This window comes from Gorilla gorilla, chromosome 11 (genome assembly GCF_029281585.2).
Source record: "Gorilla gorilla gorilla isolate KB3781 chromosome 11, NHGRI_mGorGor1-v2.1_pri, whole genome shotgun sequence".
NCBI classification, from domain to species: domain Eukaryota; kingdom Metazoa; phylum Chordata; class Mammalia; order Primates; family Hominidae; genus Gorilla; species Gorilla gorilla.
Window position 1 is genome coordinate 24368416 of NC_073235.2, and position 25633 is coordinate 24394048.

The 25633-nt window shown below is 37.0% G+C and overlaps 1 long non-coding RNA gene across 1 annotated transcript in view; it reads left to right on the top strand.

Annotated features, from left to right (window-relative positions):
• Window positions 1-11814, top strand: part of LOC129532037 (uncharacterized) — a 106229-nt gene extending 94415 nt beyond the window's left edge. Inside the window, exons 2-4 of the long non-coding RNA XR_008677629.2 lie at window positions 8821-8884; window positions 9734-9918; window positions 10892-11814. This is a non-coding gene — a long non-coding RNA (uncharacterized lncRNA). The remainder of the gene's footprint in view (window positions 1-8820; window positions 8885-9733; window positions 9919-10891) is intronic.
• Window positions 11815-25633: the final 13819 nt, after the last annotated feature.

Below are 25633 nucleotides of genomic sequence, written 5' to 3' on the forward strand. Positions count from 1 at the left end.
AAATTACTTTCACTCTCAACTACGTGTATCTTACATAGTCCCTAAAAGACCCTGAGACAAGAATTTGTGCAAGTTGTTTATTTGAGAAATGATAGTAACAAGCACAGTAAGAGAGGCAAAGAAGTGAGACAGACAAGGGAAAGATGCCACTAAAAAATGGTTTAAAAAAAACCCATAAAACAAAACAAACCCCCCAAAAAAGGCTATGTTTTTTCCCAAAAATATGTCATGTCTATTGAGGTATAACATACAGGGTTAAATAAAGGGTTTTAGTCCCATATACAGTCACATAACCACAATCAAGATGTAGTATAATTTCATCACTTATCAAAATGTCCCACATTCTTGCTCCTGATAGTCAATCCCCCACTCCCTGGAGACCACTGATCTGTTCTTTGTCCCTCTATTCTTGCCTTTTCCAGAGAGACATATATATGGAATTATACAGTAGCCTTTTGAGTCTGGCTTCTTCACTTAATAAAATGCATTTAATATTGAACAATGTTGTCGCATGAATCATGTTTTCTTTTTTAATTTTTAAATTGTTGAGCAATATTCCCTTGCACGAATGCACTACCACAGCAGTTGCCATTCGTCAGCTGAAGGACAGTTAGGTTGTTTCCAGTTCTTGGTGATTATGAACACAGCTGCTATAAACATTCATATGGACATAGTTTTCTTTTCTCTTGAGTAAATAACTAGGAATAGTATTGCCAGGACATATGGTGGGCATATGCCTAAACTTATCAGAAACTGCTCAGTGGGCAACTGGGACTCACTCCTCCTGGAGACTTCTTGTAGACTGCACAAAACTATGCTTCAGCTTTTCCATTCAAGGCACCAGGAAGCTGGGGGATTTATTTGTCCTCCAACTCTGCCATTAGTTGAAGGTTGCTCTCAAGAGTATTAACCCTAGAGCATCTATGGCCCATCTGGTACAGATTATGCATGTTCTAAAGGATGTAGCAAAACCTAGATTAGAAGTTGAAGTTGTTTTCACTAGGAAGCCTTGGGGTTGATATGCACAGAATGTTGAGGCCAGCCAGCACCTTCTACATCATGTGGGGAAACATGTTGCCATTCAAATTCTAGTAATAATTATTTTTGTGGGGGTGTAAGGCTTTAACAGGAACATGACTTTCCCTTGTCTCAGAATCCTCAAATATAAGAAATCTTATGTTAGTATATTTTGTAAATAATCACAATAATACTGATTATTACCGTGAGAGAGTTTATGAAGAACTTACTATCAGGGAACTATCATTATCTCTGTTTGCCCAGGGTGATATTGCTAGGAGATAATGAAGCCACTATTCAGTTAAGCAGCCTGGTTTCAGAAAAGGTACTTCTAACCACAATGTTATACTATATAATCCTGTTATAACTTAGGTTATGAGAATTTCTACAAATAAAAAAAAGAGAATAAACAAGAGTTTGTATATAGGTCACTGAACTGTGCATATATAATAAAATAGTAAACAAAATGTAATGTTCTACAAAATACTGTGCTTGTGTGGTGGGTTGTAGGGATTTTGCTTCTGTTTCCCTGTTTTGGATAAATTTAATTTAAAGATCATGTGTTTGTATATGGAAAAATATTGAAATTTTACTTTTTTAATATAAAGAATGTGTGTTTTTTAATTAAAAAATTTAAATGGACTATTAATAAATTATAATTATATATATTTATGAGGTACACATATGTACAATTATAATTTATTGTATATATCATGTTCACTTACACATATGAGGCTAAGACATATGTATACAAAGTGGAATGATCGACTCAAGCTGATTAACATATCCGTCACTTCAGATACTATTAAATGATGGTGGGAAGAGGTCAAAATAACATGGGGAAAACTGAAAACTGAATCCTGATTCTGCAGTTGAGAAGCAGTTGTAATGGTGAGATGTCAATTGCCAAGAGACAAAGGCAGAGAAGTATTAAACTCTCTGGGTGCTGTGTTCTTTAAGAGCATCTGTCTTTGCTGGAAAGATTGATTCTGGCTTGCGGGCAGTCATTACCACAGTGTCCAACATCAAAAAGCCTCCTTGCTCTGCCCCCAGCAGTTCATCGATTCTGGACAACACTGGGTGGTCTTGGACTCTTACCAGCATCTTCTCAGCCTCGAAGCCCCTCCAAATCTCACTTTGCCTCCACAGGCCACATTAAGTTCAAATTAAGGAATTCCTCTAGGCAGAACTTTTTCAAAGAGTTGAAGCCAAAATAAAAGTTAATGAATTCCAGCAAAGGCAAAAGACCTGTGGATAGATGTTTTGCCCTTTTTGTTCATTGAACTCATGCAGTTTTTATTTTCTCAGTTTTCTCTGTGTAAAACTCTCTGTTCCACCAATGTTTCCAAAATTAATTTTGACCTTCTGGCAACATTTTAATTTCACATGCCCCAGTAGATTCTCTTTGTTCAACAACTTATTTCATATATTCATTATTCCTTTTAGAAAATAGCACTATCGTGCTCAACATAAGTATTCATTATATGCCTAATTACACTGAGAACTGTGCACAGAGACAAGAGCCTGGTGCAGAGGAAGGAGCACTTGTCTGAGGTGAGCCGACCCAGCCTCATGCAGGGCGGGGAGGCTGAAGTGTAACCCTGAGGACAGGGGGCGAGGCAGGAGCTGAGGACAGAGAGCTGACTTGGGACGAGGTTGCTCAATGCCTTGGGTAACATGTGAAGGAGTTTAGATTTTATTCCTGAGGGTGGAAGAAAACCATCTCCTCCTCTAACTTTAAACCTTCTTGATGGCAGGGCACGTGTAATTCTGAATATCTCTTAGTATCTTCTAGTAAGTGTTGAGGACAAGTTATCATTAATAGCAACTACTTATATATTGTGGCTCAGCACCTTCCAAATACCCTAACAACACCATCCCCAAATCTTCACAAAACACTAAAAGTTGCTATCATTTAATTGAATGTATGGATACTCAAAAATAAGACTCAGAGTAGATGAGTTGCAACTGCTTTGTTGAGTATCTAACGTGAAAGATGTAGAGAGAAGCAAGACCATTTTATGAAATTGTCACTGTCCCGTAATAGATTAGAGTAGTTTCTAACTCCAGCTTTTCCCTTCTCCATGCTTGTGACTTTTGACAAATCAGTTTTTTACATATCAATGAGCATTTGTTAAAAATCTCCTAGGATTGAGGCATGATGCTTGGTTCTACGATGAAGAGGCAACAAAAACAGTCTTTACTCTCAAGGGGCTCATGATCTTGTAGGAGAATTAAAATTTACAAGCAAGTAATAGTAAATCAATGTGAAAACTACATTAATAAATGTATACAATTTATTAAGGGACAAATTAACTCTACAGGGTTTTATAATAAGCTGACATGAAAATGACTAATGGTTTGCCAGGCAGAGGAGAATGAGACAGACATTCCAAAAAAGAAAGAATATCCACAAATCCATGGATGTCCAAGTGTGAGAAGACTGGTCCGCCCAGATCATATGGGCACTTGTAGGCTTCAATCACTGTCTTCACCTCCAGTCTACAGATGTTTGGCTGTTAAAATGGGTTCCTGGGAACCCCAGAGGTCCTGCCAGTGTTGCAAACATAACCCTGTGAGGCCCAGCATTTGCAAGACCAGCAAAGAGAGGTGATAAGCAGATAAAATCCAGGCCTCTCATCATATTAACTGTGTGACATTGGGTAAGGGTCCAAATCTCTCTGTGCCTCAGTTTCCACATATGTGCCATTGGGAAAATAAGAGTAACTATATCACTAGGTTGTTGAGGAGATAAATTATTTGAATATATGTAATGTTTTTGGAACAAGGCCTGGTGTAGAATAAATTTCATGTAAGTGTTAGCTAATTTTATGATGCTAATCACACTTTAAACAGAAGGAATCTTCTTTACCTGTTTTATACCTTCAGCTTTCATATAAGATATATTTTGAAAAAGTGTTTGCACAAAATCTTTCTAAAAAATTTTAATATAACCCCTATAAGTCCATTCTTTCAACAAATATGTAATGAGTATCTTTTTGTTCCAGGCAATGTGCTCGGGATAGGGCAGCAACACATTTAACAAATACTTCTGCCATCATGGGCTTTCTTTTGAATGGGGTAAATTAAAAAGTTATATATATATGTGTGTGTGTGTGTGTGTGTGTGAGAGAGAGAGAGAGACATTATATTGTGTTAAAATATCTGAGAAAAATAATAAAAATGTTGGAAAAATAATGCTGTGAGTGGGGTGTTCAACACCAAGTAGGGCTGATAGAGAAGGCCTTGGTAGAAGGTGATGTCTGGGAGAAGTCACGAAGCAGGTGAGGGAAGGAGTTAGTAGATTCCTGGGCATGGTGGGAGCAGGCCCTGTGTGTTGAGGAGCTGCCAGAAGGCCAAGAAAAGCAGGGACGAATGACATGAAGAAGCATCAGGGAGGCAGGGATCAGTAGCCAAAGGTGAGGGGCTATACAGATTGAGGTAACATTGGTAACTTGGAAGACTCAGGGTTTTATTCCTTGAAGATGGGAAATTACAGGAGGGTTTGGAGCAGAAGCATGACATGGTGTGATTAAGGTTTTATGCAAATGCTAGGCTGTGAGTGGTTGGTGGGAGCATAGAGGTATCCCAAAGGCTAGGAAATAAGTTACTCAGCAATTCACAGAAGAGATCATGGTGGCTTTGATGAGAGTGGTAGCAATAGGAGTAGTGAGAAATGGTGAAATTCTTGGTAAAATTTCCAAAGGTTATATAAGGTTGGATATAGAGAGACCGTGGTAGAGTGTATCCATTAAAATCTTTTTTGTTGTCGTTGTTGAGACAGAATCTCGCTCTGTCACCCAGCCTGGAGTGCAGTGGTGCAATCCCGGCTCACTGCAACCTCTGCCTCCCGGGTTCAAGCGATTCTCCTGCCTCAGCCTCCTGAGTAGCTGGGATTACAGGCATGTGCCACCACGCCCGGCTAATTTTTGTATTTTTAGTAGAGATGGAGTTTCACCATGTTGGCCAGGTTGGTCTCGAACTCCTGGCCTTAGGTGAGCTGCCCACCTCTGCCTCCCAAAGTGCTGGGATTACAGGCGTAAGCCACCAAGCCCAGCCTAAAATCATTTTTAACTGATGCCTTTGGCGCTTCCATTTCTGGGAAATTGTTCAGTAGGTTCCTGATTACCTAGTCAAGAAAGGGTTATGGGAGCAGAGCAGGGTCTGGCTCTCATTCCAAGCACAGGTGCAGCCCAGTGGTTTTCCTGTCTTTAGACAAGAATGCTTAGTAATTCCCTTGCTTAAATTGTTCCCCCGTCTCTATCATTGAATAGAATCTGACCCTGAGTAATGTGACTTAATGAGGGCAGTTTGACTGTGCATTCAAAGAACCACTAAATATATATTTACTTTATATTTAGTCTCAGCCATTATGCATAATTATATTTAAAAGGGCACTGAATAGATAAGTTACAAGCCACAACAGGTGTGACTGGAGAAACACAGAGAATGCACATAAAATCTGGGAGAGAGAGCAGGTTACATAAATTTCCCATCAGGGCAGAGAAATATAAGATATATTTGAACTTTGAAGCCAATCAGTGTGCAACTAGGTAATTACAGGCAGCCTACACCAGGATGGGAGATGCTGGAGTGTGAGCTTGGGAATGCCCCCATAACTCATTCATCTTCGAAGTGCCCTTGGGGGCCAGGCCTCACCAGCAAGGATATCGGGGGGCGTCAGTTGGAATTATATCAACATCTGAGAGGCCATGGAGGGAATGAACCTCATTTACCATGATTAAAGCAGATGAACTGCAGGTTTAGCTCTTCTCCATTAAATTCCTGTTAAACTTGAGACCTTCCACAGGCATTATCTTATTAATAGGCAGGACAGTCATTAACAGGTGATGAAAGGAGGGAAGAAATGACTGTGAAATTTCTGAGAATTTAAGAATATTTGCTTCATGTACAGTTAAGAAAGAAACTAACATTCAACATTTTTGTCAGGAATTTGCATGCATTATTTCATTCATTTCTCATATCAAATCTGTTCTTTATTGGCATCAATCTAAATAGGGATACTGATGGAAAATTAATGTAAAAATTATTTTAGGCCCACGTTGAGGATTGAAGCCTGGGAAATACTTGGACATGGCTTCATTCAGCCTTTGTTACAAGCAGGTTTTTAGAAGTGAAAGGGAATAAAGAATGTGCTGATACAAAGTTGTTTGTTAGGAATTTTCAATGGTTTACAGAAATAACATTGATTAGTGATTGGCTATACATTTTAGAGCTCTGGGGTATGAGTTATGGTGTCCAGCGTATGGCATTGTTAGGTTAATTTATGGCCACTTGTCATCAAGTAATCCAGAGCCCACCCAGCAAGTGGCTTCAAAAGGTGATTACTTAGCTCAAGGTGGGGGTGGTGGGGAATGAGACCTCACTGCTGTCTCACCTTAATGGCCCTTTTCACATTGCTCAGATAAAAGTTTCTTCTCTTTCTCATAAATAAAGGAAGCGAGACTGAAAGAATCTTAGTAATTTTCTAGAGGTGGTATTTTCTAGATTCAGAGTGAACTACACAAATATTGAGCCCCCTGTTATTTCCACACTATCATTTGTCCTCCAAAAGGTGACATACATTGTCTGACATCATATTTTAGTGACAGAGCCTGTCCGTGTACCAAGGTCTCTTGTGTTTTTCTCTATAGTCTCATGCCAGCTGCCTAGCTATGGGCCCACAGAATCAAAGCCTGGAGAGTTCCTATGAAGACCTAGATAACCAGGTTTCAACATAGCTCTGTCTCTGGAGTGAGTGGTGAAGGAAGGAGGGGAGCAGACCATGTAGCCGACTTCTCTATTTGCATTTTTTACTTATTGTTTTGTAGTGCAAGCATCAAACACTGGAAGTGGCTGAGTATTTTTCTCTAAGTATGGCGAAAGCTTGCCTTTTTTCAGGTCTTCTTGTTTCCCATTCAATCACTTTGGTCTCACACAACAAAATAGTCTTCAGGGATGGCCTTAGGCAAAGCTGTAAAATCTATCCTCTGTTCCCAGAACTTCTCCTTGTTTGTCCTCTCTCTCATTCTGTGGATCTCTCATCCTCTTCTGATACTTAGGAAATTTCTCTCATACAAGCTCAAAAAAGGATCCAGATCATTATATGCATGAAAACACGGCCTCATTTGCAATTCAAAGGGCAGGCCAACTGTGATTATGCCTCTTATGTGTTGTGAATCCAATGAAGAATTTTAATAAAAGTTCTAAATTGAGGCATAGCCACATTCTAAAAGCAATGGAGAATGATTTGTGGGACATGAAAATGTGTCACCCTTTACCATTGCTTTCTTTAACGTTATTCAGTTAAGTCTTAATTCTCAAGTTTCTATATTTGATTTTTTTCAAATTACGCTCCAACCTATAGACTAAATGGACTCTCTGTGGCTGAGATGCTCAAGGTAAAGCAGAACCAGGCAGCCACAGCAGGATGAGGGGGTCGTCATGCATACTGTGCACTCGGAAAATGTTGCAAAAATGTCACAAGACATCCCTTCCTGCAATCAAGCCAAACTGAAATAGGCTACAGCTGGAAATTCCCAAACAGACCAACAATTGTCCACCAAGAGTCAGCCAACAAAGAGAGACCTGTGGTTTTACACTTACAGGTCATCCATTCAAAGCTCTGTTCCTCACTCCCCCAGGCCCCTTCCTCAGCCTTTCGCTTTTTACCTTTATAATCTCTAACTCTCCAACCCTTCCTGGGAGTGCACTTTCACTTTATCCCAAAGGCTACTTCTCTCTAATCTATATGTCACTGTCAGAAAATAAAGCCCCTTTCTGCCTCTGCAGATCTCATCATCTTTTGTTAATAGCTTTAATATTCTAAAAAGAAGATTCACAAACACCGAGACCCGTGGCTGAACTAAGTTTAAAAGACGATTGATTGAGTGTTGTTTTCTGGATCCAGTTGAAGTGTGTTACTCACCTACTGAGCTAGTAAGGATTCCCCTAGGAAGAACAGTAAAAATGAAGAAAGAAAACCTGAGCTCCAGAGTCAACGTAGCTGTGATAGGCTCAATAATAGCCCCTCCACAGTTGTCCACGTTTGAATACTAAAAACCTGTGAGCATATTACCTGACATGGCCAAAGAGGCTTTGCAGATTTGATTAAGTTAAAGATCTTGAAGTGGGGAGAAAATCCTAGATTATGTGGATGAGCCCAGTGTAATTGCAAGAGTCCTTATAAGAGGAAAGCAAAAGAGTCAGATCCTGAGAAAGGGATAGGTGACGACAGAGGCAAAGATCAAAGAATCAGAGAGACAGACGTTTCAGATGTCATGCTGCCGGCTTTGAAATTGGAAGAAGGGTTTGCAAGCTAATACGTGCAGCCTCTAGAAAAGACAAGGGAACAGGTTTTTCCCTAGAGCCTGCAGAAAGACGGCAACTCCACTGATACCCTGATTTTAGGACTTCTGACCTCCAGAGCTGTAAAAGAATAAATCTACGTTGTTTTAAGTGACTATATTTGTGATCATTTGCTACAGGAGCAGTAAGAAACTAATACAGTGGCCAGTGAAGATGATCCCCTAGTAATGGTTAGTATTTGAGGCAATTAGACTTTGTAGAGTTGCAGCTGTTGTAGGGGAATATTATAAGATCGTGTTAGAAAATACTTCAGGAGAATAAGGTGAAAATGCCCACGGCGTGTACCAGCAGGCTCCAAAGCCTTTGAAAACAGAAATGGTAGCAGTAAACAAACGGCACTTCTTGGAGTAAATATTAGCGTTCTATTAAGGGCCTTAAGATTGTAAATTGTCACATTCCACCAAAATGCTCTTTTTTCTCCTTCTCTTTTTAAAGGTTTGTCCAATAGAACATAAAACTGTGACGCTTGAAGATAAACATGACCTTGACCAGCCCTGAGGTGAGCAGTGATTTCTTTCAGGTGTCAATCCTCAGCAAATGCAAGAGAAATATTAACCTGTGGCAAAATGTGTGCTGGTGTGAAAGAGAGAATGATGTTTCCTGAAGAATCTAACATTTTTTCTCCATGTGTAGAATTCAATCAGGCTTATGATGAGCAAAAAATAAAATAGTTCCCTTCTCTCTGTAGAAGAAGGTGATGATTTTTTTTTTTTTGACTTACAGTGCATGCAAACCAGATTTAAATCCAGGAAGAAACAAAATTTTGTGTTCTATAAAACATTTTGGAAAAAGAAAAGTGCTACTGTAGGTAACATGCACAGTGGTGTCCTGGGACCCCCAGGTCAAATCCTTTGCATCCACTCCTGTGTTTTGCCACGCCCTCACTCCATCAAAAGTCTGCCACCACCATCCTCCTAAATGCTGTAAATGAAAGTAGCATAGGGTGCCAAGACTCCCAAGATACTCTCCTTTACTTGTCCAATCATTATCCCAATTCCAGCTAAATTCCTTAACAGGCATAACTGCCTAAGTCAAATTTAAATGTAAAAAGTTACATGTGGCCAGTGGCATTTTATTGGACAGCACTGATCTAAACAAATATCTGGGATTGGTTTTCTCACCTTGTTCACTGGGTTGGAGGAGATGGTGAAGAACAGCCTCAAATCTCCCAGGACGGACATTATTTTCAGAAAGGGGGCAGATGGGGGGGGGAAGGAACAGCTCGTCTATCATTCTTTCTCTCCTACAGTAATTATGCCAAGATACAAAGTTATGATTTCTTAGAGTTCAACAGGAGTCCAAAGACTCCTGGTCTTTGTGTGAGCCCGTTGATTTGCATCCTTTCCAGGCTACATAAACACAGAAGACCACAGGGCAATCCAGCTGTGTGTATTACCTGAGCCGTGGGGAGGGATGCTGTGTGATCACCATTACCTGTGAGAAACTTGCCTTACTATCTTCTTCCTACTGTTTTTGCTGCACTTACCCAGTAGTCGCCAATTAGATGGGCCTCACAAGACTAAAAATCGTCAGGTAAGCTGTGGTTACAACAAGAATCCTTGCATGGAGATGCCATAATTTTAGACGCACCTATCATGGTGGAGGAAAGGTGACCTTTGGGATGATTGTGTCTCACTGCTTTACAGTTGGGAAAACAGGTCAAAAGACAATAAATTACTTGTCCAAGATCCCATGGTAAGATTGTTCCAGAAGCACGTACACAAGCTGTCTGTACTACACCATATCCTGAAATTGTGCTCTCTCTGCAAGGCCATTTTCTCTAGCAATTTGCAAGAACTGTAGGAATGTTCTTGCTCAAATATGAAGCATGGACGTTCTTTTTATTGCCTTCAAAATAAAATTTTTCTTTATGTCTTCTGTTACTACCACTGAACAAATGTTTTCCACCTACTCCCAAAGTAAAGGAAGATAAAAAGAGAAGTTAGAAATAATTGCATTACAACTACCACTATTATGACTACTATCATTTCCGCTAATTCTACATGAGAAATTCTTTCTATAAATTACATTATTTAATTATATTAACAGCACTATGTGGTAGGTATTGTTATCCCCAATAGTCCCCCAAAAGAAGCAAAGAAACAGAAAAATTAAGTAATTTATATAAGTTCCCAGAGCAGGTAAGTAGTGATGTTGGGGTTTGATCCCTAAGGTAAGTATTCCCAAAGCTATTATTTTCCAATAATGTGTTTGAATATGTTAAATACCTTCACTTCAGATCTCTCCCTTCTTTCCCATCCTCATTCTAATTTTGTAGAGTATTGGTCCGTCTTTGAATATATAGAAAAACAGTTCTTATTAATATTTTACTAAATGTAATCAACTGATGCTATGTATTTCTAGTTTCAAGTGAGTTGAACATAATTCTTTTAAAAAAAGTGGCTTGAAAAGAGTATCAGAATGAGTCAAGTGACCTGCATTTCTTTTCCGAGCTCTATTCCAAACAAATCACAAGCAACAATAGGTTGTTTTTGTACAATTTCAGAATTTGTCAAGATCTGTGGTCTCAGTTGAATGTTTCTGGAAGCCGAATCAGACACACAGCAATCAAAATCACCAGGGAATGCTTTTTCAGCATTTTATACCTGCATTCTCCAATCCTCTAATCCCCAAGTAACGACAGAACATCAAGGACAGTGTTGGTGTGGAATCTGACATGCACATTTTTAAACCAGTCTCTAAGGAATTCTAATTTACACCCTTAACCCCTGGAAAAGATAATCTTCGAGATTTTTAAAAGTCTATTTTAATAGACTTGTGAGCACTTCAAGCTCTAAGTCAGAAGATAAAGTAATATATAGAATAGGTGAGTCTTTACAAAGCTCATTTTTACCAAATTACTGTTCGCTTTACCAAGTTACCCCACTGATATATTTAGATGAGCCATTACACATTCATGCCTCTGCTCCTCTCTGACTAGTCACCTGTGCCAGGTGCACTCACAGGTTTTATTGAAGACTTGGAAGTGCTATATGAAATTCTGAAATGTTCTCAAAGTGCCTGTAAAATGTTTTCTTTTTCCTGAAAGCAAAGATTTGTAGAAAGGTCACTTAACTGTTTTCTTACAGAAAATTGATATTCATGAATCCATACCAGTTCTGGATGAAATAAACATCTTGACTGTCCTATTGAGAAGACATGATATTGGGGTGAAGTCCAAGGCATGTCTTCAGTTTTGGCTTTATATTTAAAGTTATAAACTGCACTCAAAACAGAACAAAATATGTATATGCATTTGAGAAGTTGTAAATGTAGTACAAAGAATAATATTAATGAAAACAAAAAGCACTTTAGGCTCTAATTCAACATTCATGGCATAGTTTATAACAGTGAAAATTGAAAACATATTAAATGCTGAACAGAAGATAAGAAAACTGTGGTAAATCCACTAGATGGAATATTATATAGCCATACACATTACAGTTATTACTTCTGTATAACAATATAAAATATCTTATATCATAATAGTAAGCAATAAAAACATGAGAAAAAATTAAATTTACCACTTAAATAAAATTAGCTTGAATTACATGTATGAAAAAAGATCACTTAATTATGGAAAATAACATAACTAACAGGAACATAATCTTAAGGATGAGTGTTTTGAATTGGTTCTGGAGTTTCTGGAATTGATTCTCTAAATTAATTAGATTTAAAGTCACCAATGACTCTATTTCCAGCAGTGAAGAGAGTACTGATAGTCTATAATGTGATACAACAATACAGATGGGCAAAGCATCACCATTGGCTACTCCTAATCAGATAGCTATGAAAGGCAAGGTTCTGGGTGACCATATATATAATACTTTCTAATCTTTTTGTCAAACTGACAGCTGTAATGATATTGACTAGTTGCTCCTAATTTTGCTAGAGAAAGGAAAAGAAGAGCTCAGGGGTTCAAATTCCCAACTCAAGAATTATATAAATGACCTGAAAATTTCTAAGTCTTCCCTGCAGGAAATCTTTATCTTCTATAGCTGCAGATCTGAGATTGCTCAAAAATCAAACCCAGAATCTCATCCTGTGAGAGGCTGAACTATAATACAAGTTGAATTTCCAACCTCACGTGGTGTTTATTGTTAAACTAGGGCATTGATTTGCAAGGAATGGGATCCTGAGAGTTGGAATGAAGAAATAAGAGAAGGCCCTGATGAGATTGGGGACACTGATTTCCTCAATTCTGATAAGTCTTCTTTGCCAGCAAAAGCTGTTATTCCACCCCCATCTGAGTAGATCAACCTGGCTTTGCCTAAGGAAACTGTAATGGCCTCCCCTGAGGCAGTTGCTATGCAAATTCTAGACCTATAAATATATTCAAGTCCCAGCAGGCCCCTAAAGGTGAGGTACAGAATGTGACCCATGAGGAGGTGTGCCATTCTCCAAAAAACAAACTAACAATCAAACACCTTGATCTTTTTCAATATATATAGACAGAAATTTTAGGAATATATGTGGTAATGAATATTTATGTAATAATGGCAGAAGAAACATAAATTTGCATAAAACAGACTTATATTGACATGGGTCCACTAATTAGAGATTCTCATTTAAATGTTGCAGTTTGGAGAATTAGAAGGGGACTCTAACAGTTAGTTGAACTGGTAAACTATATTATGGCCCAAAATATGGTCCACCGTGAATAAACCAGAATGACATTCTAGTTTAAGTGTTGCAGTTTGGAGAATTAGAAGTGGGCTCTAACAGTTAGTTGAACTGGTAAACTAAATTATAGCTCAAAAGGTGGCCCATTGTGAATGAACCAGGTGGTACCCCTGACTGTTCATTTTACGTGGAAGGAGAAATAGCCAGACATGTGTTATATATTGCTTCATGGCCATGACCAATGGTTTGCCTGCATGGTAAAGTACTCGGAAGAAACATGATTGGAAATGCTGGACCTGCTTTGGTATACTGCAAAGGAAGACAGTGAAGGCTTACGGAGATGGGAATGTTAGTTTTTTCACTTAAAACCTACTCGCCCACATTGGGAGGGTCCAGCAGACTTAGCTTTCATCAATACTGTGAGAAATACATTTGTGAGGGAGCCTTAGCCTCCCTGAACAGCTCTGTGATCGCTCTCCTCTACTGACTAGAACTAACAGTGGAAACTGATGTCACTGGTATGGGAAGCCTAAATGCAGTGAGAACAATTGCATCTAGGAGTGTCAGGGGTCAAGTGGCAGCACTCAACCAACAAAAGGTGGGCATCGTTGCTGTAATGGACAGCAGGGATCAACTCTCCAGCTCTATGTCATAGTAGGGTTAGCAGGGATCTTGGTCACCTTTCTCTTTCAGAATACATCACACTGGTTCACTACATTGATGACATTAGGCGGATTGTACCTCGTGAGCAAGAAGTAGCAACTACATTAGACATACTGGCATTACTTGGAGATATTGTGGGTTCCGTTCTAGACCAACACATAAAAGCAAATATTTCAATAAAAGGAGTCACACAAATTTTTGGGTTTCCCAGTGCATATAAAAGTTGTATTTACTCTTTATCATCATCTATTAAATGTGTAATAGCATTATGTCTAAAAAACATACATACCTAATGAAAAAATATTTCATTCCTAAAACATGTCCAAAGTCACAAAGTGAGCACATGCTTTCAGAGAAATGACATTGATAGACTTGCTTGATGCAGGGTTGCCACAACTCTTGTATTTGTAAAAAGCACAGTATTTTTCAAGGTGCAATAAAGTACAGCACAATAAGATAAAGTATGCCTGTACTGTTAAGACATTTGCATGTTAGAGGGTCGTACATAAATTCAGAGGCCTTTCCAAATCAGCAAAATTTCTAGGACTTCAGTTGTATGGAGTATGTTAAGAGATCCCTTCTAAGGTGAAGGTTAAGTTGTTGTATCACTCAGTAAAGACCCTAGACTATCAAACCCAGATGAGTAATATATTGACTCCAAAATTCAAAAAGGCCCATAATAATGGATAGTGGGACTCTTTGTATTTTGGAGTCAATATATTTCTCATCTGGGTGTGATATTCTAGGGTCTTAACTGAGTGACTTGAAAATCTGCTAGTTTTAAGTGGGTCCCAGAAGAAGAGAAGTCTATACAACAGATTTAGGTTGCCATGCAAGCTGCTCTGCCCTTGGGTCATATGATGCAGTAGATCCAATGGTGTTTGAAGTAACAGTGGCATATATGGATGCCATTTGGTGTCATTTACAGGCCCCTATAGGTAAGTTTTACAGCAAAGTCCTGCCATCCTCTGCAGATAAATACTCTCCTTTGGAGAAACAGCTTTACCCTGTTATTGGAGCTTAGTTGAGACTGAATACTTAACTATGGGCATGTGACCTGAGCTTCCCATCATGAAGTGGATATTTTCTGAGCCACCAAACCTTAAAGTTGGGTATGCACAACTGCACTCCATCATCAAATGGAAGTGGTATAGACCAGATGGGACTCAAGCAAGCCCTGAAGGCACAAGTAACTTACATGAAGAAATGGCTCAAATACCCATGGTTTCTAATCCTGCTATGCTGCCGCTTCTCTCTCCTAGCCAGCACCCATGGCTTCATGGGGGGTTCCCTAAATTTAGGTGACAGAGGAAGTGAGAACGCATGGCTTGTTTACAGATGGCTCTGCACAATATGCAGGCACCATCTGGAAGTGGAAAGCTGTAACACTACAGTCCTCTTGTGAAATATCCCTGAAGGGCAATGGTGAAGGGAAATCCTCTGAGAAGGTAGAACTTTGAGCAATATACCTGGTTGTTAATTTTACTCGGAAGGAGAAATGGCCAAACATGTGATTATATATTGATGCATGGTCATGGCCAATGGCTTGACTGCATGGTAAAGGATTTGGAGGGAACATGATTGAAAAATAGGTGATAGAGAAATTTGGAAAAGAGGTATATGAATATACCTCTCTGAATGGGCAAAAACGTGAAGATATTTGGGTCCAGTGTGAATGCTCATCAAAGGGTGACCTCAGCAGAGGAGTATTTTTATCATCAGATGGATAGAGTGAATCATTCTGTGGATACCAGTCAGCCTCTTTTCATTGTCATTAAACCAATCCACCCCTGTTGTTACCCAAAAAGCTCATGAAAAAAGTGGCCATGGTGACAGAAATGGTGGTTACGCATGAGTTCGGCAACAGGCACTTCTACTTACCAAGGCCAACCTGACTCCAGCTGTTGCCAAGTGTCCAACCTGCCAGCAGCAGAGACCTACACTAAGTTCCCAGTATGGCACAATTATAGATCAGCTACTTGGTGGCAGGTTACTTACATTGGACTACTTACATTATTGAAAGGGCAGCATTTTGTCCTTTCTAGAATAAAAGCTTTCTCTGCATGCCAATTTCTTTTGTTTGCTTGCAACGCTTATTCACAGTGCCCTGGTGGTTACTATTATTAACTTTATTCTCTAAACAAAGAACATAAGGTACAGAGGGTATAAATCAGCTGCCCTTTGCTACCTGGATATGGATAGCAATTTTTTCCTTTCTTGTCAACTCTTCAGCATCTCTCATTAATCTGTCTCTTCATGCAAGAACAGCACTCTTTTCAATTTTTAAAGTTTATATTGTGTTAAATATCACCTAGGATTAATCTTCCCTCATTACTCTTATTTTTCATAACTTTTCAAGCCATTCTTGAAGGGTTTTAGTAAGGATCCTGTAAGCATTTTGAAAACAAATTTTACTTCAGAAACATATTGGAAATGTACTGCAGAAGCATAAATTTGTATGTTAATAGAGATCATTTAAATAGTTTTCTTCTTTAAATACAATAAGGCTTCCCATTTGATGATGTCTTTGTTTTTGTGTGCCTATGATCATCAATATCATTTTCAATACCCACCCTGTTTCAGTGCAGACCTCGCAGATAATTCATGTTGTTTCCCACTACCTCCTTCTCACTGATACTCATGATGTGAATGTGTTTTTTTCTCCCATTATTTCTTTTAACCACTTAATAAGAAAGTTATTAATTTCTATATGTTTCATATATAGCAACTGTCCTGAGTTTTTTGATCATTTGAATAAATTTGCTCATTTGAATCTAGCAGGTGTTTCATGTATAAGGATATATCTCTGCAAATGATGACTATTCTGCCATTGTTTTCTAATTTTTGTATTTCTGTCTTGTGTGATAGCATTTACTTGCAACTGCAGGACCAGGTGAAATAATAGTGGTGATAATGAAAACCCTTGTCTTCTTCCTGCCTCTAATGAGAATAATTTTAATTCCTCCTTGTAAAGCCTGAGGGGAGCGTTTGAGTTTGACATATTAAATGTGTTTATTCACACACATGCATGTGTGGATAAAGAAGGGACAGTAATATCTACCTCATGGGGTGTCGTGAAGATTAAGAGACATAATGTATGGAAAGCACTTAGAACAGTGCCTACCTCGTAGCAAACTCTTTACAATGATGAATTTCTATGTTCATATGCAAGAGCTATCCAGCTGTTTACTCTGTAAAACCGCAGCCATAAATGGGTGAGTTAATACACACAAGACATTTGGAATGGTTCCTGGAACGTAGTAAGGGCTCAAGAAATGTCTAAGCCATTAATATACTGCATTATTAAGGCATTTTGTCAAGAACTGATGCTGATTTTTATCAAAAGGTTATGGTGAGGTTTTTCTACTTTTGATCCATCAGTCAAATGAATTGGTCTGGAATATTTTCTAGTGTTAATTCATTTGCTTTCGTGGAATTAGCTCGTCTTGCACTTACATTAAATCAGCTGCCAGAGTTTGCAACTATTTCGTTTACAAAATTTTTAAATTAATATTGAAATAAAAATTTGATCTTAGTTTTTTTTTAGTTGAGTTTTAGTAGGAACAGTTCGCTAACTTCACAGAAATTATTGGAATCTTTTCCTAAATAGAAAAATAATACCATGCAAGAGTATAAATAAATTATATATGAATATATCTAATATTTGGCTCCCTAAGTATTTAGAAAATCAACATCTTCCTTAAAGAGATAGTGAAAATCCCCTGTGAAACACCCTGGCCTGCTTATTGTTTTTTGTCTTATTTTATTCTTTGGTAGAAGTAGCTTTTGACACTTTTGATGATTTTAATTATTTTACTTGCTTTATTTGACAGTTTAGGTTTCTACCTCTTTAGGTTCCCTGCCTCATCTGGAGTTAGTTTTAATAGTTTATATATTCCATAATGAGCATACATTGTATTCTTTTCAGTTTATTTCTATGGAGTTGAACAAAGTGATGTCTTGTGAATACAATATTTTCATCTGTATCTTCATTACCTTCCTCCCATAAATTTGTATTGTTTTATTTCACTTTGCTTTTTATTTTTTCCATTAACTTTGGTTAAATTAGGTAATGGTTTATTTTCCCAGAGTTTTATGTATTTTTTCTTTTATTTTTAATTTATCAGTATTATCTCCTTCATTATAACTTATATATTTTGTTTTTCCTTTTCCTGATTTTTTTGGATGGTGTGGTATGGAAACCAGTAGTTTGCATTCTTTTCTATTTACTAAGTGTAAGACTAGCCATGTTTCTCTGAATATTTTCACTGAACCACTGATTTTGGTTGCATACTATTTTATACTAATTTATTTTTGCATTTTCTGTAATTTTAGTTATAATTTTCTCTTTGATCAAAAATTGCTTACGAAAAGAGTTTTCGTTTATCGATTGGTTAATTTTTTAATATTTAACTTATAAATAAGTTTTTTATTAAGTTATATCTCACGGCAGATAAATCAGATAATGTTTTCTGTATTATTTCTGCTTTTTTTGCTTACAGAGCTTTTATTTTTGCAAATGTTTCAGACATCCATGAAAAGAATATATATTCCATGATTTTAGTCTTAGTGGTTGCTATGTACATAGTTAAATGTGCCTTAGTAATTAGTTTAATTATAACGATCTTAAGTGTTTTATTAATTAGTTTTTTTTAAGTTTTTTTCTTGTTCTATACTAAATCACTCACAAGCTGTGAAGGATGAATTGAAGTCCCCCTCTACTAAAAGAATTCTATTTCTATTTGGTTTTCTTGCCATGTTACTGATTCCTCTCTTAGGTTATGTTATTGTGGTTACTGATTTTTTTTTAAGTTTAATATTCAATTTGGATTATCCTTGCTTGCTTAATATATTGCCTTTCTTGGTCTCATTTAATGTTTTATGTCCTGAAATATTTTTAAAACACCTTTATTGAGATATAATTAATATACAAAGAACTGTGCATATTTAAATATACAATTTACAAAAAAATTAAAGGAATTCAAATAGAAAATAAAGAAATAAAATTATACCTGTTCGCAGATGTCATGATTCTATAACCAGAAAACTAAAAACACCACACATGGACATGAAAACTGTTTGAGAGAATACATAAATACAGTTAAGTTTTGGGATACACAGTAAACATATAAGAATTAGTGACATTACTCTACACTAACAACAAGCCATCTGAAAAATAAATTAAGAAAACAATCCCATTTATAGTAGCATAAAATAGAGTCAAATACTTAAAAGTAAACCAAAGATGTAAAATACTTCTATACTGAAACATACAGAACACTGATGAAAGAGATTAGAGGAGACACAAACAAATGGAGAAACAATTTTTTGTTAATGGATTGGAAGACTTAATATTGTTAAAATGCCCATACTACTCCAAATAATCTAGATATTCAATTTTATCTCCACCAATCCCAAATGCTTTATCTATAGCAAAAGAAAACACAATTTTAAAATGTATACGGAACCACAAAAGTCCTAGAATAGCCAAAACAATCTTTGGGAAAACCAATAAAGCTGGAGACATTACACTTCCTGATTTGAGAATATATGACAAAGCTGCAGTGATTAAAACAATATAATACTGGCATTAGGACAGACATTTAGATCAACGGAAGAGAATAGAAAGTTACAGAAATAAACCCACATATATATGGCCAACTGATCTTTGACAAGGCTGCCGTCAATATACAGTGTTGGGGAAACTGGATATCAACATGCAAATAAAAAAATCTGACTTTTTAATATTGAAATGCCCTTTCTTTTTTTGTTTCCCTTTAGAAACAAAAAGATTTTCTATCATTTTCCTTTCAATCTTTCTTAAACATTTTGCTTATATTTTTTGAAAGAATATTTGAGTTTTGATTTTGTGACCCAATCTTTTTATTTAAACTATTAATTGTCACTGATTAGCACTTTTTCTTCTCTGGTTTGCAGATAGTTTTGAGTGTGATAACATTATATTAATTAAAGCTATTCTTTCTGATTTTGGAGCATTTATTTTGTTTTATCTTTTACTGTGTTGTCTGTGATGGTTTTGCCAGGGGAGTTTGCATATACTGAGCTAATTATTACCTTTATGACAATGAGTTTGTATGTATCACATTTGTCTCTCTTTCTTTACACATTTTCTAATATATACTTGCCAGAGATAATAGAAAAACACGTCACCACTTTGCCTGCTTCTACCTTTGAAACTCTTCATCTCTAAATTTTAGATGATTATGTTTTTTCTGTATGTTTAGGCTTATGCCCTTATGTACTCAATTATTTTATTTCTTTAAAGTAAATTTTTTGACCCCTGGCTGTAAAATATGGGGAAATCTCATAAAATCTTACACCTTCTCTTTCCCATCGTACTCCCATTAGTTATACAATTTTTATCGCATCAGAGTTTATAATTTTCACATTTATATTGAAGACATAATGCTGCATTTGTTTCAGCTTTTATTCTTGAGTTAAATGGCGTCAACCCTCAGCACTGGCCCTTCATGACAATTTCTCCAACCATCTCTCTTTTTTTTTGTTCAAGTTTATTCCATCATTGTTTCCTTAAGAAGGCGTCATTTAAAATATTTTCTCTGTTCTTGGAAATTCTAAACAATGCAACAATGTGTGTCTGTCATTTTCATTCTTAAACTACTATATGCCTTGTATAAAATTCTTGGGACACTTCTGCTCACTAAGGAACTTAGGCACTCTTCTAGTGTTTTCCAGCAGTGCTGCAAAAGTTAGATTAAAATATTCTTTATTTAATTTAATGTTCAGTAACTTTATTAGGATATGTTTCAGGGTTAATCATTATGTGTCATGTTTTCCAGGTCTCAATATACTTAGTGATATCTAAAAACAAGATTTTTTAATATCTGAGAAAAACATTGAATTACACCTTAATTTCCTTTGTTTCTTTTCTCCTCTTCAGAAATAACTATTTTCCTTCAAAAACAAGTATTACAAGAATCTGTCTTCTACAGCTATTATTATAATTTCAGTTCAGATCATATCTTTTCAGTTCTTTTATAGCATATTTTTCCTTTTGCTTATTTTCTTTTATTAATTAATTAATTAATTTTTTTTGACAGAGTCTTGCTCTGTCAACCAGGCTGGAGTGCAGTGGCTCAATCTTGGCTCACTGCAACCTCTGCCTCCTCAGTTCAAGTGATTCTCATGCCTCAGCCTCCCGAACAACTGGGAATACAGGTGTGTGTCACCAAGCCCGGCTAATATTTTGGGTTTTTAGTTGAGATGGGATTTTGCTATGTTGGCCAGGCTGGTCTTGAACTCCTGGCCTCAAGTGATCCAACCATCTCCGCCTCCCAAAGTGCTGGGATTAGAGGCATGAGCCACTGCAGCAGGCCACTTATTTTCTTTTTTTAGAAACAAAGTCTCATTTTGTCACCCAGACTGGAGTACAGTGGCGTGATCATAGTCCACTGCAGCCTGAGATCAAGTGATCCTGTCACCTTGGCCTTCGAAAATACTAGAACTACAGGCATGAGCCATCTTTGCTTACTTTTCTTAATCCCGTGCTCCATATAGCATCCTCTGTTTTTCTGTAACGTTTATTTTCCCTCATATTGTTTCCAAGGTTACCTTTATTTTTGCATTTTGTATTGATCTTATTTTTATGTCACCTTTTTTTTGGTTCTGCCACTCATATTTCAAGTCCTTGTTTTGCTTCACCATTTCCCTCCTTAAATGTTGTTTGTCAGCTTTGACTCATCGGTTTTTTTTGGGAGATTACTCCATTGATGTTTTTCTTTTTCCTTTTATTTTATTGTAATGGCAACAGTTTTTATCTGTTCAATGGGAACATTTTTTGGGGGAAGTGTGTGTGTGTATGTAAATTATAATATATTTCTATAGACCCAGCGCTAATTTTTTTTTCATTTTGAATCAGGTGATTTTTAATCAGGCTAACAGATTTTTATTGTCTCTATGCAAGGGAGTCCTTAGTTAACTGAGTAATATGGCTGTAGGCTCATCACATCCACTGTGTTCTCACTCCCCCCACACCTTACCCAAAGGCGGCTTGCTGTAAGTCCAAGTTGAGTGTATGCTGCCTCCTATGCCGCTACCTCCTGTGCTTATTGTTGGTACCAAACAGGTTCCCTGGAAGCTCTCACTTTCATTCTCATTCTTTCAAAATGAGCTTTTTAAGTGTGGCTCCTGAACGTGGTCCATTGACTTTGTCTTCTACAAAGACGTGCTTTCTACAGACTCTGGACCACCTGGGTGGCCGTGACAGCACTTTCATCTTGTTCTTCACTGAATTACATACCTTGTGTTTTCTAGTTTTATGAAAAAGTGGCTTTACACTGTTGCTTTCATTTTTTTTCTATTGTTTCTATATCATATCTGTGAGAGAATTAGGGAAAACTGACTTTAGAGTTTTAAAATCAGGTGGCCTGTTATTCTTGTAACTATGTTACCGTAATCATATTTCAAAAAACTGGCATTTCCAAAATCATAATTAAACAAATATTTTTTCCATGAATTTAGCAATGTAATAGTTTCATGGAGATTTGGAGGCAATAAGTGCCTCACTTCTTTGAAAACTTATCTTACACCTTGTCATCTGTAGTGTGCCAATTTTTATGAGTGGGAGAAAGAATCAACTGCAAATAAATAAAAAGAATAAAGAGAAGACATCAGGTAATCATGAAACGCCTCCTACCAACTTTATAAAATTAATCAGGAAAGAAGGAAAGAGAAGAAACAAAACTGAACACAGCTTGCAGCACATTCAGCATTGATCACCAGGTCAGCTGCTCTCCGACCTACTTCCTCATAGTTGTTTCATGCCTCTTGCCTCAGAATCACATAGACCATGTTACAAGATTATAGTTCTTAACTGCTCTACAGATAACAACTTGAACATTATGAGATGGTAAGTTTTCTATTTGAGATATTCTTGCATGTCCTGCATACTGATGAAACTACTGACATTAGCTGGTCTGAAGGACCCCACAAGAAGCTGACCAAGGAATGCAGTTTACACATTCTGATAATTTTATCTCCCTTACCCCAACCAATCAATGATCTGAATTCTCCAGCCCTTCATTATCCATGAACCCCTTTAAAAACTCCAGCTACAAATTCCTTGGGGAGATGGATTTGAGGGTCTTCTCCCATCTCTTTGCTTGGTGCCCTGTGACCATTAAACTCTTTCTCTGCTGCAAAACCTTCTGGGTCAGTATAATTGGTTTGTTACTGCATAGCAGACATATGAACTTGTTGATCCTGTAAGAAATTATGGCAAGCCTAGTCAGGAGCAGTTTGTGGGCATTTGCCTAAGGCTCAGTGTTCTGTCATTATTGGGATGGACCCAGGGATATGCCCAAATGGCCACTTAGCTCCAGTGAACTAGACTGTCTCTGCTGCCTTGCCTATCAATGGGGCAGTGCCAACCTTTGGCACACAAGTCACTTATGCATAGAAACAGTTTCTGGTTTTGAAAAACATTGTTGGTAAGTTTTATTTGTGCAACTGGCATCCCCTTTGTCTTCTCCCTATTTCCTGGCCTCCTTGGATGTCTTGTGGCCTCTCCTGAGGTCTTGTGAACTCCTTGGATGTTCTGATGTCTTGTGTCTTTTCTGATGTCTTGTGGCCTCCTTGGAGGTCTTGTGGATTCTCCTGGGTTTTTGACGACCCTCTTTAGTAATAGGAAGGGCCTTGTTTGAGGGAATTTCTCTTAAATTAAAAGGATTAAAAAGGGCAGTGCTGGGGAGAAATACTCTTGATTTCTGAAATTTGGAAATTGAGTTTGGAAGTCCTTTTGTTTGTCTTTGTCTTGTTATGCACGTTTGTATGTGAAAGAGATCCCTGAAAGAATTGGTAGTGAAGCTCGGCAGGCCTAACTCGGGGGTACCATCCACTTTTCCACTTTGCCTCAAGACCACCTGCTGAACTCCTGGTTGGAGGTCATTCCCCCCTGACCTTGAGTAGGTCAAAGGTGCCAAGGGCTAGCTGAGGCAAATGTGAGCCTTGCTAGGTCACCCTTGGGTACTAAGTAGAGTGATTAGTGTGTACCTTTTGTTGTGCATGCATTATTTAGGCCAGAATGAAAAATGTTGATTTGGTTTCTCCAAGCAGCCCACTGGGCTTTATCTTGCAAAATTGGGAAGACAAGAGAGATCTTTATTAGGTAGTGCAATAGGTAACTTACCCACTAAGGGCATGAACTCCTGTGAAAAAACTATGGAAAAGTGCAAAGGCATGCCAGGTTTTCTAGGATTCCAGTTGGTTATAAACCATGGCTCAGTCTTGTGCACATTTGAAATTGATGGGCAAATTACAGTAAAGTAAAATTCAGAGCTCAAATGAGTTTATCTGAAAACATAGAATTAAAAGTTCTCTGTCTGTCTTTATTTTCTTTTCTGCCTGCTTTGTATCTTTTATAAACCACTGACTTTGTATTGCTATCTCACGACTAGAATTTCAAAGCAAAACCTATAGCATCTTTGTATTGTCTGTATGTGCATTTAGATAAATTTATATGTATGCACATGTATTGTGTTATGTATCATGTTCATATGGTACTAAACTGGCTTATAATTAAAAGAACACTCATAAATAAAGTTCAAATATTTTTCAAGTTCATGTGACTTAAATCATTAATTAAAAAGCTGGCTTTAAAATTATTGATAAAATAAAAATAGAAATGTCTACAGAATTGTCAGCATATATTTTTGTCTGGGCTTACTGATGATTTTATATGTTCCTCTTCTAGATATTTTAAGGTATCAGATTTTGGCACAAAGGTTATAAGACTATAAACCCATCCAAAAACAGAATGGTCTTCGTTGGTGTAATTTTTTGACAAATAAGACTAATTTAATGTTTTTTGTTCAATGAAAACAGCTAAATCATCTAAGTTATTGGCAAAAGTACTCATAAGTTTAAGTTTCTTACTTAGGCGAACTAACACAGGCTATAAAAATGTCAAACAGAAATAACTTTAAATGATGACTAGCTTTGTCTAATATCTCAGTTATCATAACTAATCTAGATAAACTGCTAAAAATAAATGAGTAAATATGCATGGGCTAAGTACTTAAAGGTAAACTTTTTGTTTGTTTAAAATCTTAAAATTATTTTGAATGCTTGTTAGATATCTGGGTAATTTTCAGTTAAGAAACAGTTACGATATAGGGAAACAAGTTTCTAAACATTGTTAAATCATTTCAGCTATAAAACACTAACATCTAACAAACAGTTCAGGATTTCTTGCTTCCTAGGTTTTCACTAAAACTTAAGGTTACCTGAAATAAGATTTCTAGTAAATATATAGTTCTGCATGTAAAACGTGTCAAAAAAGATGTGTTTCTCATTAGAAAAAGAATTAAAAAGATATAAAGTTGGGTTTTTATTAAGAAAAAGAATAATTTTGTCTAATTCAGAAGTTATCTGAAGATTGATTCAAATTATGAACTTGAAAGATTATGAAACAAGGTAAAAAGGCCAGTAAGTAGGGGAGAAATATGTAAAAACAATTACAAATATAAAAATATATTTTCATAAGGAGGGTTATAAAAGCAAAGATAATACTTTTATATGAAAAGTATTTTGTGTGATATATTTTTGTTCTAAAATAAAATGACTAGTTATTTAGGAACAAAAAAGAAAGTTCAGACATGTCATAGATGGCCTGTATAAGTTGTGACAAGACTCATGAAAGGGAATTTATGAAAGAAATTTAGTATTTGATTAAGTTGACTATAATTGAAAATATTATTCATAATAGTCCTTCTAAAGATTGGTTCTCCTCTGATAAAACAAGATTTCCTTAAGGTATGAATTTACTCTGAATAAAATTACAAGAGGTGGCTCGGCACGGTGGCTCACGCCTGTAATCCCAGCACTTTGGGAGGCTGAGGCAGGAGGATCACGAGGTCAGGAGATCAAGACCATCTTGGCTAACACGGTGAAACCCCGTCTCTACTAAAAATACAAAAAACAA